The sequence below is a fragment of the Micropterus salmoides genome, unplaced genomic scaffold, assembly GCF_014851395.1.
Source record: "Micropterus salmoides isolate LMB-PRFRI ecotype aquatic unplaced genomic scaffold, ASM1485139v1 Ms_hic_scaffold_4, whole genome shotgun sequence".
In the NCBI taxonomy this organism is placed as follows: domain Eukaryota; kingdom Metazoa; phylum Chordata; class Actinopteri; order Centrarchiformes; family Centrarchidae; genus Micropterus; species Micropterus salmoides.
Window position 1 is genome coordinate 3,304,448 of NW_024043372.1, and position 14,757 is coordinate 3,319,204.

Sequence of the window (14,757 nt, forward strand, 5' to 3'; positions counted from 1 at the left end):
CAGTGCTCGACTTCAATCTGTAAAGTTAAGAACCACAAATCAAGCCAGAAATCTTGGTGTAGTCATGGACTCAGACCTGAATTTGAGGAGCCATATTAACACAATTACAAAGTCAGCCTACTACCACCTGAAGAATATATCAAGGATTAAAGGACTTATGTCTCAGCAGGACCTGGAAAAGCTTATCCATGCATTTATCTTCAGTCGACTCGACTACTGTAACAGTGTCCTTACAGGGCTCCCTAAAAAATCCATCAGACAGCTGCAGCTGATTCAGAACGCTGCTGCTCGAGTCCTCACTAAGACCAAAAAGGTGGATCACATCACTCCAGTTCTGAGGTCTTTACATTGGCTTCCTGTATGTCAAAGAATTGATTTCAAAATCCTGCTGTTAGTTTATAAAGCACTAAATGGTTTAGGGCCAAAATACATTTCTGATCTTCTGCTTTGTTACGAACCATCCAGACCTCTCAGGTCGTCTGGGATCAGGTCTGCTTTCTGTCCCCAGAGTCAAAACTAAACAAGGAGAAGCAGCGTTCAGTTATTATGCTCCGTATATCTGGAACAAACTCCCAGATAACTGCAGGTTATGCTGAAACTCTCAGTTCTTTTAAATTAAGACTGAAGACTTTTCTTTTTACCATTGCTTTTAATTAAATTTAATTAATTATTTACCACTGTCTTTAACTAGTAGATTGATAACTTACACTGCACTGTAACTTTGACTGTCGCAGGTGGGTCCAGAGTATAACTGGATCAAAGTGGCCTGCGGACAGACATGTCCTGGTTTCTCTGAGGGTTTTTGGAGTTTCAGTGGACCCGAGTACAGACTAGCTAGAGAGAGCAGATTAAGTGTACTTCTCTGTTTATTCTCTTTTCAAAATTATTGTAACTCAATTATTTGCTCAACCCCTCAGCCTGTTTTTATTTTCCATTTAACTCTTTTAACCATGATTGTACACTGCACTCTAACTTTTATTATATTATCAATTTCCCTATGTTGCTTCAAAATTTTTATATTTCCCTGTATTGCTTTTATGTTTTATGTTAAGCACTTTGAATTACCTTGTTGTTGAAATGTGCTATACAAATAAACTTGCCTTGCCTTGCAAAGCTAAGCTGGTTTCCGGTTTGGGAAATCATGAGTAAACAATAGGAGGAATATAAATTAAGAAAAAATAACATTTTTTTAAATGTAATCTTATGTAAGCAGAACAAGCTACATCGTCTGTAGCAGACGTTTGCTTTGGTATATTGATCCATTAATAAGAATTATATAAAATAAAAGCAAATAAGCGGCCTCGCCAGCTCCTCCCGCGGGTTGGCACAGGCTTGTGGATCTCAGCTTTCAAGCAAATTTTTGTTCCGCCATCCCTTTTCGTAAAACTGTCAATATTTGAAATCTAGAATCGCTGAGAGTTTATAATCTAAGCAATACGGTTACATCTCGGTGCGCACAATGATGATGCAGTGAATAGTGACGATTTTTTTCACCTCACATTTTAGTATCGCCTCAGCTTGCATGGAACCTTGGCAGCGCTGATACGAAAAAAAGTATCTGGAAGCAGGTACAAGTACAACTTTTCCACAATGGACAACCAAACAAAGTCGAGTCGAACAGAGTCAAGTTGGTACTATGCAGTGGAAAAGGGGCTTTTCTGTCACTTTCTGCAGCTGTTTCTGCCTCAGTAGCTGTAAAGTCTGGATCTGTGGTTGCGAGCCACCTGTTGCCCCCAAGTTGTTGCTTCACACCTGCTGCTACAATTAGTATTAGTCCTATTATCCTGTCCTTTTATTGATATTTATTTTATTACCACTACCATTACTTTTATTTTATATCTCCATGTGGAACTTTTTTGGCCTACTGTGTGTTCTCTTTCCCCTGATCTCTCTTAACTCCAAAGTTAAGCATGTCTGTTGATCTTTCAATGATGTTCCAGGGTCCAAGGTCCACAAGTTTAGAGCTATAAGCAAATATTTGCCTCAACTAAAGACAGAGAAGCCAAATGAACAAATGCAAAGCAAAATATTTATTTTATAAGTTAATAAGCCATGTTAGCAGTGTGGCTCTAAAAGGATGGCAATGTTGTTCTGTCAGTATTGAAGGTAAATGGTGAGGAGAGAGGAGGAGAGAGATTCAGCATTTGTGCAATTCAGAATGCATGAACATGAAATCCACTCAACTCCCTCAAACACGATGAACCAACCAGGCGTCTGCAAAGTTAGGTTGATTCAAATGCAAACCACATAAAAGTATTGTAGAGTGCTTCTATGTGCATTGAGTGCTTTATATCAACCTGTTCATTTGATATGAGCGTTTTTTGTGGACAATAAATATGCAACATCTGATTAGACTTTCAAAATAAAACTAGTGTGTAACGTTGTGAAATGTTGCAATTTGGTTTGTTTTAGGCACCAAATCTGCTCTGTTATGTTTAGGCAACAAAACCATGTAATTAGGTTTATTAAAAGGTCATAGTTTGGGTTAAAATAACTACTTTACTTATTTGTGATTTAAATTACGTAAGTAAAGTTACTTGCTATAGGTCTAGACTACTGGGGGACTTCCAATAAGCTCCTCTCTCCCTCTCCATCTAAATGCATACTCATCCAATTAATGCACGTTACTAACTAAACATCTTTCTTCCCTAGTTTTGTGCTTTCTGCAGGTGTTTCTGGCTCCAAACCTGTGGGGTCTGCATGCTTCCTGCTGCCTCCATGTTCCTGCTTGACACCAGCTGCAAGAATTAGAATTATTTGTCCTATGATTATTGTCAGAGTGGTGGCAGAGAATGGTTTCCCCTTATACAAATACATTAATGAAAAAAATCATCACTGGGTTTGACTTATGTTCATAAATATATTTATTACAAAAAGTGAATATATAAATGGATTTACAATGCATCAAAATAAAAGAAACACAATAGTAAGAAAGTAGTGAATGTATGCTAAGCCAAATTATGGGGAAAATATCAAATACCAGGACGGATATTCAAAAGGAATATTAGAGAATCGTCTGACTGTTAAATGCAACCAAGTTCTTAAAAGTATTAAATGTTGGAAAATAAGATCAAACTAGTTTTTGAATAGACCATAATAAATGCAAATTATACCTAGCAATTTTCAAACTATCAGAGACAAAACTGATCCGAGGTGCCGGAGACAATCCTGTCCAAATTGACTAAAAATTTAACCTGAGAAGGCCCCTAGCGTCACTACTATCATTTTGGTACTTTCCAGAATAAAAATTAAAACACGACAATCGATCTTCAAACAAGACAGATTACATAACCCTCTATGTTTTTTTCTCTCTACAGTCTTAGAAATAAGGGTTCCAAAAGGGTTCTTCTCTAGGGGCTGAGGTTCCACCAAGAACCTATTGCTCCTGAAAAACCCTTTTTTATTGAAAGGGTTTTCAAAGGTTCTTTTTAAAACTAAGGGCTCCTCTAAGAAGCCTTTTCATTCAAAGAACCCATTTGAGAAGAAAGAGTTCTTCAAGAGATGTTGAACGTAGGGGTGTGCAGGAAGCCCAGTATTTTAACCCCAGTGTAGGGAAAACTTTCTTTTAGACAACTATTGTGCAGCCATATACTTTATATATGTATGATAGGATAATTGCGTCACTCTGACACACACATATGTCATGATAAATGAAACACACAAAATAACCTTAAACCTTCAATTCAACAAAGATATTTCCAATCTACTTTACTTCAAAGAGGCCTTGTCATATGTAGTTCCACAAACGTCCACAGGTCAACATTACTTCCATCCTTTAGATGATGTTAAACATCAAAGTTAATAAATCAAAACTATTTATTGCTTATAATTAAGTTTCACCTACTAACTCAAATGTATCTGTTGTATCCCAGGAGCCAAGTGGACCTACTCCAGCAATCATGTTCAACACCACAGAGGAGCCCTTCGTATTTTGATCATTCATTTTTTATTTTTTATGTTATTCATTATGGCCTGGCAACCTGTCCAGGGCTGAGATTTGCTGGTATCTGCAAAACTAATGACATTCTCTTCAGCATCAGCACTATTAAACTCTGCGACACATCACAAGCGTTGGGTTCAATAATGATAATTTCTCCACTTTAACTTTCACCTGCTGGATGAAACTAGGCCACATATCTTTTGTTGTCTCCTACAGTGTTGTCCAGTACGCGTTACTGTAATAATATTACTTTTGTCACGGCTGTCGCTGTCACCTTTGTGTTTCCCCCTTTTCTGTCTCACCTCTACCAAGTAGGCTGTGTGTCCCTGTGGAAAGAAGACCCGGCTACTTCCTGGTTTCTGGGTTGCTGACTTCAGTCCCACCCATTGGTTCCCTCTGTTCCCGCTCAACCAATGGCTGGTCACTACATCCGGATTACTCTGCTCATAAGGAGAGCCCAGCAGTTGCTCGAGGCAGCTTGTCACAGCCAATTGACTTGTGTGCCGCTTGTATTGACTGGGTATCTTGTTAGTTAGCTCTGCATTGTGTTTAGTGGAGAAATTCACTTAGGTCTGTGGTAGTCTATTGGTGGTTATGTTTAGTAGCCAGTAATCACAGTATATTTGATTATTTTTGATTTGTGTGCACCAGCATGTGGTTAACAAAAGGGTGGAATTAGGGCCAGAGTCCACACTGACTGCCACACGTAGTATCTTGTGTTAGTTTTCATCAGGTGTAATGGGTGCTGTGCCCTTTGTGTTTTTGTAGTAAGAATTAACTCTGTTTAAATATATAGTTGGGTCCAGTCCTCCTTTTGAGGTCAGCGGCACCGGACCTTATGTTGTTCAAGTCAGCTGTTAGCCAAAAAGCTAAAGGAAGAATGGAGAACGAGGGAGAGAGGCGTTCTTTCCACAGCTGGAAGTAGCTACTGCCACTATCTATCACAGTCTAAGATGCAAAGAACATTGTCGTCCGCAAACAATTCTTCATGTCATTTATTGAAGCATCTGCTGAAGCAGCACAGCAATGTGAAACTTACAGAAAGAAACTCCGGGAGCTGCTGCCCGTGATGCTTGGACGTGTCAGTAGAGAGTGGTGTTACGCAACGGTTTGTAAAAATACTGAATACTGCTCTTAAATACATGTGTAGAAATACAGTAGTTCAAAAGTTGGGATTTACTTGCTTTATTGTTTTATTCCAGCCAGTGGTGTTAAGAAAAGATATATGCTTTGTAAAAACCATACTGCTTGCTGCTGTTATGAATATAGTAGTTCAAAAGTCGGGAGAGACTGCTTTGTTTGGGGGGGAGGGTGGTGGTAGTGAAAGAAACAGTCTCCAACGAAGGTTAAAGTCAAGGGCAACTGGACTTAGTTGAAGATACTGGCAGTATCTTCAATTAAGATACCAAGTTTAACTATTGCTCATCTTGGCTTCTTTCTTCTCCTTATTTTCACCAAGTATCCCACCACATAGTGTGATGACACCAAAGCTACTAGGACGTCCCAAGTAACAAAGATGAGAGCTACAAAATGTACAAAATGCTTAGATCCATCCATCGTCAACCGCTTATCCTGCATACAGGGTTGCGGGGGGCTGGAGCCAATCCCAGCTGACCTTGGGGCGAAAGGCAGGGTACACCCTGGACAGGTTGCCAGTCCGTCACAGGGCAAAATGCTTAGATAAAATTGCAAAATATATTTACAGATAATGTGCTTACATGGTGTTGTTTGTCTGTCTTTAGCTGAGGACCAATATTTGCTTTTAGCTCTGAACTTCTGGACCTTCTGGACATCAGGGCAAAATCAACAAACACGGTTAACTCTTGAGTTAAGAGAAAGAGCAGGAGGAAAGAGACAAAAAAACACAGAGTAGCCTAACGCAAGTTCCTCATGGAGATGTAAAATAATAGGAATGGTGGTGGTAATGATACAAATATGAATAAAAAGGAATAATAGTGATAATAATGATAATAATAATAGGACTAATAACGATAGTTGATACAGTGGGTCAACAGGCCAATGGGGACAACAGGTTGCAACCTCCGATCCAGACTGGAGGTCAAAAACACCTGCAAAAAGCCACAGCATCATGGGAAATCCCCATGAAGCAGTCTAGGCCTATAGCAGCGTAACTAAGGCATGTCTCAGGTAAGCCCTGAACAAAAATGGAACATAAACACAGTCAATGGAAGATGAATGCTGGGTTTTTGGATTACAGAGCAGCAGACCACGATCCACCCGGCCCAAACAACTGGACCAGGTGCTACGGCGGGTGCGGTGATCGCTCATAGAAGAGGAAAGAGAGCCAGGAAAGAGAGCCAGGAGAGGAGCCATCGACTTAATTCTGCTCCAAAAGAGGCTGTCTGGACAAAATGGGACTCATATTGACCAGACAACAGAATTCAGAGCCTGTTGTGGCCACATCGTTACAGAGACACTTGGCAGGTGGTCCATGTTCCGAGTTGTCAGCGCAAGACGCCCGGAAAGATGAGAGGAGGTGGGCTCTGTGTTTCACATTGATGATGTTTGGTCAAGATGGACTCTGTTTCCCAGATGTCAGACTGTTTATTGTGAAGATGAAACTTTCATATTATCACCTTGTTGCTGCTGTTTACATTCACCCCATGCAAATTAAAAAAATGCACTGTGGAAAGTTCGGGGTGCATATGTGTATGTATATATTTATATAAATAACTGTGCATACTGTTTCATTTTATTTTATGTTACCATATTTTAATATAGGCCTACACATAATCATATGTGTGTAGCATGAAGGAACTACAAATTTCGTTTCGTTATGCAGCTTTGATGACTAATAAACTAGCCCGTGTCTTGTATAAGCTTTATCAAAGAGGAAAGTCTTGTGCCTTCTCTTAAATTTTGCTGTGTAGAAAGTTTTCACAACTGTTTGGTGACTGCTTCCTCAAGGATCTTAGAGAGAAAGGGAAGGTTAGATATAGAACTGTAGTGTATATAGCCCATTAATAAAGACAGATTGATCATGTCTAGTGAAGAGGTACTAAGGGTAAAACTTCTTTAAGCAGCACAGTTGGGATGGGGTCCAAGAGAAGAGGCAGGTTGATGGTTTGGATGAAGAAGTTAGTAGAAGATTAATGTTTTTAAGGTTCCTGACTTTGGAGATAAATTGATACCAGTTGAGGGCAGGAGGTGATGGAGTTTGTCTCTGATAATTAGAATAGAGCTGTGTCTGGTTACAGCGCTGAAAAGAAACCTGGGGTTGTTTTTATTTTCCTCTATTAATGATGAGGCTGCTTTGGCATTACGGAGAGCCTTGCCGTGTTTTAAGACTCTCTTACCAGATTAAGCAGGATTCTTCCAGATTGGTGGAACGCCATTTCCTTCCAAGTTTTTGCGACGTTTGCTTTAATTTGCCAGTTTGGGGGTTTGGAGCTAACCTTATTTGTTTTATTTTTGTTTTAATCTACAATTAGTCTACATTTGAGAAAGCTAACTGTGGCCTTTATCTTAATACATTCTGAATTGCCTGGTGTTCATCTCTTTCTCACCTTCATTCAACCTCACAGATTCAGTATGAGAACAGCAATTCATAATGTAATAATAACTGTTAGTGCCTGTTTCTAAAGGTGGATTCTGGAAAGGTTTTCTTTATTTTAAAATAAATATATAGTATATAAAAAACTTGAACGAACATAAAGAAACACTCCACAATACCAGTATTTGGTTTGCTTTTGAACTGTAACCTTATACATATAAATTTGTGGGGCACAGTTGGTGTCCCTGGACTTTCCACACACTGGGATTTAGACCAGAGTCAACAAATACGCCTAACTTTCCAGAAGTCTGGTTGGTTAGTGGCGTGCCATCCCTGGTGTATATGAGGGAGCTGACTAGACTTCATGTTCAAACATTCTGAATTGCCTGGTGTTCAGTCTGTTGGTCGTGGTACCTTTACACTTTGAGCCTCACAGGTCAAGTGAAAAACATGGGCGCTGAATACTCACAAGAGGACTATGACAGGTTTGCTCTTGATTACTATCAAACTGCTTTACAGCATCCATGCCTCTTACCTGATATAGGCATAGATGAGTCTCTACTGAAATATTCGGGTACCGACTCCAACGCTCAGCTGGTAGCCTACTCTACTGAGCTGGTCAACAAAGTGCCAGACTACATTAACAACTTGGGATCTAGTTTGGGTGCATTGACTGTAATCCCAAATGCTGTTGGAATTGGAGCGCTGGTGCTTTCCATGATCATGGAGATCAGCATGTTGAGCAGGACCGAATCAACTGAGACTCCATACAGCATGCTCCAACGTGTATTTGGTGAAGAGAAAGCCTCATCTGTCCGGGACACAATGTCAGAGTATCTGAAGCGCCATCAGACATTCATTAACAATGACCAACGATTACTTGAAGAATTACGGAGACTAGAAGCCCAGCTGAGCAACCATCTCACCATCCTCAGAAACTCCCTGCTGCATGACGGACAGATGAGCACCCGTGGGTTCAAAATCTGGGTCAATGGAGCCTCCTTCCACCTCCAGATGTTGATCCATGAAGCTCGTCTGAATGTTCAGACTGGCAAACCTGCATCAGACCATCAGACTGCGATCAATTCTGCCATCAGTGTGTATCTGCAGCACCTGGATAATTTAATGGAGAAATACAAGACTTACAAGAGCAGTACTACTGAGATCACGATAGAGAGGCATTATTCTGGTAGTTATTTAGCTTCAATGATGACAGAGGAATGTGTTATTAGAAATTCTGAGAGAGATGTAGGATGTAGAGTAATTTATAAAGATAGGAAACCCTGTGAAGGTTCTGAATTGAAAGAGTCTTATGTAAATCATGTTTTCTCAAAATATGAACCAGTCAAAGGCTTGAAGAGTCATTTTTCAAACATCAAGAACAACCTCACATCTCTGATCAACCTACATGGTGCATTTACTCTGCCAACAACAACAACCTGAGATCACTAGTTTAGTAAAGTTTTGTTCTTTCTTATTACTCTTCTTTAATATCACTAATCATAAATACTTTTTTAAAAGATATTTTTGACTATTAGGACAGTGGAGAGAGAGCAAAGGAGGGAGAGAGATAGGGGGCGACATGCAGCAAAGGGCCACAGGCTGGATTTGAACGCTGGCTGCATCAGTAAGGACTCGTGCAAGGTCTTGTAAATGGGGTGCACTGACTGACTCACAGTTGCAGTCACTGCTGTCTTTAAGAAAACTGAGATGTTTATGTACAACTTTATAGGTTGTTGCTGTAAACTGCTCCTTTAACAGACCCACCAGCACCTTCCAGCAAATGTTCAAAACTTCTGTCAACGAAATGTGACCATCTACGTTCTGTTTTGCTGTGTTTACATTTCACTAGTTTATGCTTGTTTTTGCCATTTAAACAATATAATTTCTTTTCCGTTATTTTTCTCGTACTATTTTTCAACATAGTTGTAATGATAAGTGATTCATATTTAGATGATTTATGTATTTAATTTTACTAAATCTTTGGATACCTTTGATTTAATATCTCTTGTATAATTGTATTGTTGTATAATTAGTTGAGAGAGGCATGTTTTGTCCATATAGTGGCATGTTAGAGTCTGATCCAGCTCTGCTCTGATTGGTCCAGTCTGAGAGGATTAACTCGTGCAGATCACAACCACCTGAGTGATGAATGTGTCTGTGTCTATCTACAGTATATAGCTTGTTGTGTTTTGTGATGTGTATTTGACAATGCCTGATGAAGATCTGTCTTAAATCCAAAAGTTGCTGTGTTACATTAAATGATTTTTTGCCTGACTTTTTCCTTCAGTTTGTCATTTAATCCAAAGTTTGTTGAGTTTTTTTAATGTGCGTGCTCTGCATTCGGTTATTTACTGATAGAAGCACATCAGATACTCACAAACACGGTCACATTTTCAGGAACATTTCCACCCTCCACAGATCCAGATATGTTTTTCTCACATTTTCTGAAAAGAGAAGATTAAGTTCAGTAGACCAACTCACAGCTGGAGTCTGTCTGTCTGTCTGTCTGTTGATGTCTGCTTACTGTGCTAACTTTAGACTCCAAAGCTTTCCAAAAGAGGAAGAGCACAGAGGTTTTCATCTTGCTGCCAGGTATGTTTTCTACACACTTCCACTTTATGTGATTAGACATTTTCATACTAAAAGCAGCGGTGAGTGTGTCTGATCCACCAAACCCCAATTAAATCCAGCAACATTACAACCCACTTTTCCAACCTTAGTGAATATTACATTTATTTAATTTAAGGAAAAAACTCACCCTCTGTTTTGTGTATATTTTTGTTACGGATATATCACTCAAGTTCCATTAATTTGAATGATCAGTCCATTTAAAGCAACATTAAGTAGTAATTTCATCTTAAAATCTGGAAACCTTTCACAATAATGGTGTAATTCAGGTGTTTTCAAAGTCAATGACTGCGGGCCTACCCTCAGACCAAGTTTGGGAAATGGCGCCCCCCAAACACAACTTTAGTTTACTTGGTAAGTTTCACGCAATTCCTGAACGCCTATGGGATAATGAATATCAACATTTTAGCCAAAATAGCCTAATTTTGCTGTTTGACATAACTTCTGACTAAATATTACCAAACTTCTAGTATCTTCAACCAAGTCCAGTTGCCTGTCCCTTTACTTTAACCTTCTTTGGATAATTATACCATATAGTTTAAAAAAAGGTTTGTCAGGCATTTATTAGTTTCTTACTCTGATGGGGGGGAAACAGTTCCCAAAAACTACTGCATCTCTAAACTCTCACACATGCAGGCCATTCTATGTGATCTCCTTTTGATAACTAATGCAATAAGTAATGTAATATTGTTTCACTTCCATTCACTGAGCCTCCCCTGAAACTGTTTGGAGCTCCCCCCTGCAGGGAGGCCCGCCTTACACAGTGAAAACCCCTGGTGAAATGCTTTACGGCAGCACGTCACATCAACAAGACTCTTCAGCAAGCTATAAGAAGAAGCAACGAGTAAGTAATTTACAATGTAAATTCTGTTGTAGAAGCTCACTCGGTATTCTCAGTATTATTATCATGGCAGTGGCTGAAAAGAAACAGAAGAAGATGTTGGAGGAAATGAGGAGGAGTAAAAGAGAGAGTGAAGAGCAAGAGACTAGCTGGGGCAGCAGCTCCACCAAACCTCCCTTTCCAGAGCCACATTAACCAGCTCTGACTGGGGATCCCAAGGCGTTACCAGGTCAACGCGGAGTTTTAATCTATCCACCTAGTCCTGGGTCTTCCCCCGAGGCCTCCTTCTGGCTGGATGTGCCTACAACATCTCCCTAGGGAGGCCCCCAGGGGGCATCCTTACTAGATGCCCGAACCACCTCAACTGGCTCCTTTCTACACAAAGGAGACAAGGCTCTACTCCAAGTTACTCACGGATGACTTGGCTTCTCACCCTATCTCTAAGGCTGGAGCCAGCCACCCTGCTGAGAAATCCCATTTCAGCCGCTTCTACCCGCAATCTCGTTCTTTCATGACCCAGTCTTCAAGACCGTAGGTGAGGGTAGGAACAAAAGTTTGGGTAACTGGGGTAAGAACTTATTCCCTACCTGGCGTGAGCACCCCATCGGTTTCCTGCTGAGAACCATGGCCTCAGATTTAAAGGTGCTAGCCCTCACCCCAGCCTCTTCACACTTGGCTGTTGACTGATCCAGTAAGTGCCGATGACGCAAACCGCAAACCCTCCCCACCCCGACTACACCTTAATATGATCAGATTTTAACCGGCTTCTTAACTTTTTAAAGCAGTGAGGAAAGTCCGTTTTTATCTCTGGTCCCATTCCCACTGTTGGTCGCGGTGCTGGCCGCTTCAGTAGACTCCTTGGCCTCCAAGACTGGCTCCAGTCCGCCTGCAGGGCTCATCGTGTGTGTTATGTGGATAAAAGTCTCTTTTTAAGACAGACGGACTTCACCCAAACAAACGGGGCTCAGAAATGTTAGCTGCGCACATACAGCATGTGGTGCGGTCCACACATGACTTACGTGAATGACTAATCATTCATGCAGCACACCTGGACACACCACCGCTCACTGAACAGATCTCTGCCTCACTGCCACAAACAACTGTCTCCACCTGCTGGCATGTAAAGCCGTCTGCTCCCAGCGCCGTTCCAAAGACTTCTATTCCTGTCATCGTCACGCATAGACCAGTAAACCGAAATGTGCACATCCCACACAGAAATATTAGTAATCTCTTAGATTAGGACAACTGCACCAACTCCAGCACCCAGAACAAACTCATTTAAAATGGCTCTCTTCAATGTGAGATCTCTGTATCTTATGATTTTATCTTGTCTGCAAATCTAGATTTTATGTTTTTAACTGAATCCTGGTTGCAAATGAATGACTATAGCCAGCTAGCTGAACTGTGTCCGCCTCAATATGATTGTTTTAGTCAACCGAGGGTCAGTGGTCGTGGTGGTGGGCTAGTGAGCGTGTATAGGGAAAATTTAACATGTCATCAAGTACACTGTGATGAATTTAACTCCTTTGAAGTTCTCACTCTTAAACTTGGAGGGCTGCAACCTATCATATTTGTTATAATTTATCGCCCCCCAAAACCGCCTGGAGGATTTTTATCAAAAGTTCCTGAATTTTTATCTACTATGGTTTTAAATTATGACAGAATTGTTCTTTGTGGCGATTTTAATATTCATGTTGATGACCCCAACAATGTTAATGCAACTGACTTTTTAAATATGGCCACTTCTTTTAACTTCAAACAACATGTCAAAGGGCAAACACATAACCGTGGTCATACACTGGACTTGGTTTTTACCCTGGGTGTCAGCATTTCCTCTGTGGAATTGGTGGACATGACCATATCTGACCACAGATGTATTGTTTTTAGCTGCGATTCGCCTGTTACTCATGCCGCCTCACCGAGCTCCGTGTGTTCTCGCTTCTTTAATGAACAAAGTGTCTCAAAGTTTTGCGCATTCTTTCAGAGCCAAAGCCAACGCCTGTCTGATTCCAACACCAACAATCTGGTCGATCACTTCAATCATATCTGCTTGTCGTCACTAAATATTACTGCTCCTCTAAAGGTTAGGCTAAAGCTAGTAAGCAACCCTGGATAAATGACAGCATTCGCAGCCTAAAAAGGGAATGCAGGAAATCAGAGCGCAGATGGAAAAAATCCAGTCTGCAAGTCCATTACCTCAGTCTGAAGGATTTATTAATTAACTACAATAACATGGTTAAGGATGCGAGAACACACTATTTTTCTGAACTCATTACTACACATAAACACAATCCCAGGTTTCTGTTTAAGACTGTGGATCAGCTGGTAAACCCAACCCCTCCTTGTGCCTCAGCTGGAAGTTGTCACGATCCTGTCTGCCATGTCATGTTTTGTACTTTTAGTCAGTTTTATTATCTGTTGTTTTGGTCTGTTGGGTTTTGGGGTTCTGTCTCGTCTGTCATCTAGTGTTTAGTAACCTTTGTCATGTCTGTTACCCCAGTGATCCCTCTGCATGTCTGTCTCTGTTTCCCCCCGATCTCTCTGCCTACCTGTGCCTCGTTAGCCTCATGTCTGTTACCTGTGTTGCTCGTTAGTCCCTGTGTGTGTGTGTGTGTGTGTGTGTGTGTGTGTGTGTGTGTGTGTGTGTGTGTGTGTGTGTGTGTGTGTGTGTGTGTGTGTATGTGTGTATATGTATATATACCTGGTGTTTCTGTCTTGTCTTGGTTGGGTCATTGTTCGTTGTCACCCAGTGCTGCAGTATGTTCTCTTGTGGTTTGCCTCACTTGTCGTGTTTCCCTGCTCATTTTGGATCTGGACTTCTGTTGGACAACCTTTGTTTTTGGACTCTGTCAATCAGCCACTCAGTCTGTAAGTGTGCTCGTCTTTTGTTGCCTTAAATAACTCCCTGAACTGCACCTGCTAGCCTCGTGTCCTGCATTTGGGTCCTGCAACCTGCTCAACCCTGCCTTCACCAGAAAGGCGTGACAGAAGTAATGATGACTGTGAATTGTTTTTATCTTATTTTACCAATAAGGTGGTGTCAATCAGAGCCTCTATTACCCCGCGGCCTCTTACTCAGAGGTTCCTCACCAGCAACAAGAGTTTTAACCAGTTTTATTACATCGACTTGTCTGAGCTTTTAAAAACAGTATCACAAATGAGAGTGTCCTCCAGCCCACTTGATCTGTTTTTAACAGCTCCCTATCTACTGGTTGTGTCCCTGATTATTTTAAAACGGCTTGCGTGAACCCACTTTTAAAGAAACCTGGTTTAGATCCCTCCATCAAAATTTTAGACTAATTTCAAAACTGCCTTTTATTGCAAATATTCTAGAAAGAATTGTGTCCAAACAGCTGCTCACTGTACTGGAAAATAACAAAATATTTGAAAAGTTTCAGTCTGGTTTCAGGAAGTACCACAGCACTGAGACTGCCCTGCTTAAAGTCACCAATGACCTTTTAATGTCTGCTGATGAAGGCATGTGCTCAGTCCTTGTACTCCTGGACCTTAGCGCTGCTTTTGACACCGTTGATCACAACATCATGTTAGACAGACTGAGGCACTGGGTGGGGATCTCTGGTACTGCCCTAGAATGGTTTTCATCCTACCTGTCAAATAGGAAGTTTTGCGTGTCTGTAAACAACTATGTCTCTTCGTTCTGTCCAGTTAAATATGGTGTGCCTCAGGGGTCGGTCTTAGGGCCCCTTTTGTTTTCCTTGTATCTGCTTCCCCTTGGACATATTATCCATAAACATGGCATTTCTTTTCATATTTATGCTGATGACACACAAATATACTTGCCCGTCAGATCCACAGACCCTGGAATGCTGA

General features: G+C 40.9%; 1 long non-coding RNA gene across 2 annotated transcripts; it reads left to right on the top strand.

The window, feature by feature from the left end:
• The first annotated feature begins 4,401 nt into the window (after window positions 1-4,401).
• Window positions 4,402-6,593, top strand: LOC119886667. Of its 2 annotated transcripts, none has more exons than XR_005441528.1 (2): window positions 4,402-6,088; window positions 6,159-6,593. It is a non-coding gene; the product is annotated as an uncharacterized LOC119886667 (long non-coding RNA). The 2 variants fall into 2 exon arrangements; XR_005441529.1 differs by having other exon boundaries at window positions 4,403-5,048.
• The last annotated feature ends 8,164 nt before the right edge of the window (window positions 6,594-14,757 follow it).